Raw genomic sequence first — 5,279 nt, 5'->3', positions numbered from 1 at the left:
TCCTTCAATCCCTGTGGGATCGACCTCACTCCCGTGAGTTTTATTACTTAATGCGACCCGGTGCACTTGCCGGTTAGTTTCGTGTTGGATCGTTTTCCACACATCAGCCGGGACCGGCAGTGCTGGGCAGACAAGAGGGAGAGAGAGCAGCGAAGAAGAAAAAAGAAAAGAAGAAAGCTGCCTCTCAACAGGGCAGGTTGCCCTGTTATTGCCCAGAACGCGTCGCGTGCGGACGCACAAGGGCCTGTGCGAACACACATAGAGCGTAACTAAGAAAGGTTGCGACCGCACAGACAGTTTTTTTTTTAACTTGAGGAAAGAATCATGTGTGCGTGCACACACAGGTCCGTGCGCACGCACAGAGGCCAGAAATGGGGAGGTTGAGCACACGTACAGGCTGTTCCCTCGCTCCCAGCAGAGGGGCTATCAAGCTGTGTGCGGGCGCACACGTCTGTGCGGCCGCACAGGTGAAGCATGAGAGGGGGTGTGTGCGTACGCACGCAACTGTGCGCACACACAGATCAGAGAAAGTAGAGCAGTGCGCACGCACAAGCTGTGCTGGCGCTTGACGAACCAGATTTTCTGTCAGTAAAGAATTTTATAGATAAAGTCTCGTTGAAAGTATAGTTTCTAAACCAACAGAGAATCCTTTCGTACAAAAGTTTTGGTTGTCACTAAAGTAAACCCAATAAAATTTATAACCGAAGTATTTAAACCTCGGGTCGTCTCTCAAGGAATTGCAGGGAAGTATAATTTATTATTGGTTATGGAAAAGTATCTTTTTGGGTTTTTTAAAATAGGGAACAAGGAAATAAATTGGCAAGAAAGTAAATTAATAATCATGAAAACCCTTGCAAGGTATGAGAACTGGAAATTTCATCCTAGTTATCCTTATTAATTGTGATTAGAATTGTTTATTGCTCCCACTTATTTAACCCTTACTAAATAAAGGAAAGTCAAGTGGACCAATTAATGGGATTCCTCAAGTCCTAGTCAACTCCTGAGGAAAGACTAGCTTTAGAGGGATCCAAATCAATCAGCAAATTTCAATTATCAATCAACAAAGGAGTTTGATAACTCAAGTGTCACCAATTACTCAACCAAAGCTAAGAATGTAAAAAGCTAGATTAAAATCATAAATCTGAAATACCTCAAATTGCATTAAATAGAAATTCAAATCTAACATGAAGAGTTCATAAACCAATTTGGAAACATAAGTAATTAACAAGAAAAATAGATAAACCAAAGTACTAGAATAAATAAAATTAGAAGAGAAACTAAATTAAAGGAACATTGAACCTGGAATTGAGAAGGAATAAACCATAAACTAAGAGAAATCCTAAATCCTAAAACCTAGAGAGAGGAGAGATCCTCTCTCTCTAGAAACTACATCTAAAAACCTAAAATTATGTGTATGAAAGTTGTACCCATGAATGAATAGATTTCTTCACTTTATAGCCTCTAATTTATGTTTTCTGGGCCGAAAACTGGGTCAGAGACAGCCCAGAAATTGCTGGGGGCGAATTCAGAAACGTATATGTCGTTGGATATGCGCAGATCCATGTATGCGCGTGAATTCACACGTGCGCGTCACTTATTTTCAGGGTAACTATGGCAAATTATATATCATTTCAAAGCCCCAGATGTTAGCTTTCTAACGCAACTAGAACCGCCTCATTTGGACCTCTGTAGCTCAAGTTATGGTTAGTTAAGTATGAAGAGGTCAGGCTGGACAGCTTAGCAATTTCTTCAACTTCTTGTATTCCTTCCACTTTTGTATGCTTCCTTTCCATCCTCTAAGCCATTCCTGTCCTATAAATCCTGAAATCACTTAACACACATATCACAGCATCGAATGGTAATAAGGGAGGATTAATAATTAGTAAATTTTAAGGCCAAAGAAGCATATTTTCAATCATAGAACAAAATTAGAAAGGAAAATGTAAAACCATGCAATTAGTATGAATAAGTGTGCAAAGACTTAATAAAAACCACTCAATTGAGCAAAAGATAATCCATAAAATAGTGGTTTATTAGCGCTGCAACCAGAGGGCACATTAAGACGCGTGCGGACGCACAGGTGCGTGCGGCCGCACAGGTGGCGGAAAACATAGTTTTGTGCGCACGCACAGGTTGGTGCGTATGCACAGATGCCCTGTTTTAGAAAATTCTTTTCTCTTCAAAACTAAGGTTCCTACCCTTAGTATATCAACATATCAACCCCAAATCATTCAAACAAGCACAATTTCATAGTCCACAAGTAATTTAACTCATTCAAGTCAAAATTATCAAACCAAACTTAAACTACTCATTATATCACAAGAAAGAAAATAATTCAAAAGGCTATAAACAAGAGATAAAATTGAAACAATGTTACCATGGTGGGGTGTCTCCCACTGAGCACTTTGGTTTAGAGTCCCAAGTTGGACTTGCATGGCTTTATTTGTCATTTGAAAACTTCACCAAGGAGGAAAATCTCCAATTCCTTGGCATTCTTGGGTTGAGTGTGATAGAGCTTCACCCTATGACCATTGACCTTGAATTTAACTCCATTGGTAGGGTGAATCACTTTCACCACCCCATAAGGCTTGACATCTACTATTCTAAACGGCCCGTCCCATCTTGATCTCAATTTTTCGGGCATCAATCGCAATCTTGAATTATACACAAGCACTTCATTACCTATCTTGAAGTTTTTCCTCTTGATATTTTGGTCTTGGAATGCCTTAGCCTTTTCCTTGTAGAATTGAGCGTTCTCATATGCTTCTAACCTAAGGCATTCTGATTCCTCCATTTGAAGCTTACATTCCATTCCCGCCCCCTTTAAGTCGGGATTGCAATTCTTCATCGCCCAATAGGCTCTATGTTGGATCTCAACCGGAAGGTGACAGGGCTTCCCAAAAATAATACGAAAGGAGCTCATTCCAATTGGGGTCTTGTAAGTGGTCCTATAGTTCCATAATGCATCTCCCAATCTAGAACTCCAATCCTTCCTCTATGGATTAACCACCCTCTCTAAGATTCTTTTGATCTCCCTGTTGGATACTTCCGCTTGTCCATTGGTTTGGGGTGATAGGCTGTAGAAACTTTGTGAATGACCCCATACTTTTTCATCAAAAGCCTCAATTTTCTGTTACAGAAATGGGTTCCTTGGTCACTTACGATTGCTCGTGGTGACCCAAATCTACAAATAATGTTATTTTTCAAAAATAAAGCAACGGTATTAGCATCATCGCAACGGGTAGGAATTGCTTCCACCCATTTGGAGACGTAATCCACTGCTAACAATATGTACACAAACCCATTGAAATTTGAAGATGGCCCCATGAAATCCATGCCCCAAACATCAAAAATCTCACAAAAAATCATCGGCTGTTGGGGAATTTCATCTCTTTGTGAGGTATTTCCAAATTTCTGGCATTGATGACAATATTTGCAAAATTGGTTGGCATCCCTAAATAAAGTAGCCCACTAGAATCCACAGTCTAAAACCTTCATCGCTGTTCTCTGCGGGCCAAAACGACCCCCACTCTCAGATGAGTGGAAAAATTGAAGGATAGACTGGAACTCATATTCCGGCACACATTTTCTAATTACTTGATCCGCTCCACGCCTCCACAGATGTGGATCATCCTAAAGATAATACTTAGCATCGCTTCTCAATTTATCTTTGTGATGCTTTGAAAATTGTGGGGGAAAAATGTGGGCGACCAAGTAATTAGCTATCGGGGCAAACCAAGGGGTGCTTTGGGATATTGCTTGCAAGGTATCTAAAGGAAATGAGTCATTGATAGGACTGGGATCCGGAGTTAAATGTTCGAGCCGACTCAATTGGTATGCCACTAGATTTTGGGATCCACTTCTATCTTTGATCTCCAAGTCAAATTCTTGCAAGAGTAATATCCACCTAATGAGCCTAGGCTTTGACTCTTTCTTCTTTAGCAAATATTTTAATGCGGCATGGTCCGAATACACCACTACTTTAAAGCCTGGAAAATAAGGTCGAAACTTGTCTAGAGCAAAAACAATGGCTAGAAGCTCTTTTTCGGTGGTGGTGTAATTCGACTGAGCCGAATCCAAAGTTTTAGATGCATAAACTATAGTGTAGGGAGCGTTACCATTGCGCTGTACTAGCGCGGCGCCTACGGCGTGATTCGAGGCATCGCACATGATCTCAAAAGGTTGACTCCAATTTGGGCCTCGCACAATAGGCGTTGTGGTTAATGCTTCCTTCAACTTGTCAAAAGCCTTTTTGCAATCTTCACTGAAATGGAATTCCACATCCTTTTGTAGTAGGCGGGAAAAAAGCAAGGCAACTTTGCTAAAGTCCTTGATGAACCGATGATAAAAGCCTACATGACCAAAGAAGGAATGGATCTCCCTCACCGAGGAGGGGTAAGGTAAACTCGAAATGACATCGATCTTAGCCGGGTCAACGGAGATTCTGTCTTTAGAGACAATATGACCGAATACTATACCTTGCTTCACCATGAAGTGGCACTTTTCAAAATTCAAAACAAGGTTAGTATTGGTGCATCACTCTAGTACCCTAGCTAAGTTCCCTAAACAAGCATCAAAGGAGCTACCATACACACTAAAATTGTCCACGAAGACTTCCATACAATCTTCCAAAAGATCCGAGAAAACACTTGTCATGCATCTTTGAAATGTTACCGGTGCATTGCATAAGCCAAACAGCATTCTCTTATATGCAAACGTTCCAAAGGGGCAGGTAAAGGTAGTTTTCTCCTGATCCTCAGGAGCTATATGAATTTGAAAGTACCCTGTGTATCCATCTAAAAAGCAATAATGGGATTTACCAGCCAAGCGATCCAACATTTGGTCAATGAACGGTAACGGGTAGTGGTCCTTCCTCGTTGCTTGATTCAACCGGCGGTAATCAATGCACACTCGCCAAGTATTCTGGACTCGGGTGGCCACAAGCTCTCCACTCTCCGTCTTCACCATTGTTACCCCGGACTTCTTCGGCACTACTTGGACCGGACTCACCCATTCACTGTCGGAGATGGGATAAATGATGTTCGCTTCGAAGAGGCGAGTTACTTCCTTCTTGACCACATCAAGGATTGTAGGATTTAGCCATCTTTGCGGTTGTCGGACCAGCTTAGCGCCTTCTTCCAAGAAAATCTTATGGAGGCACACTTGAGGACTTATTCCCACAATGTCACTTAGACTCCATCCAGTTGCCTTTTTATACTTTCGGATAACCTCAAGGAGTTGTTGCTCTTCTTGATTGGAGAGATCGGTTGCCACTATCA

Source organism: Arachis ipaensis, chromosome B04 (assembly GCF_000816755.2).
Source record: "Arachis ipaensis cultivar K30076 chromosome B04, Araip1.1, whole genome shotgun sequence".
NCBI lineage: Eukaryota > Viridiplantae > Streptophyta > Magnoliopsida > Fabales > Fabaceae > Arachis > Arachis ipaensis.
Note: the sequence above shows the minus strand (reverse complement) of the source record.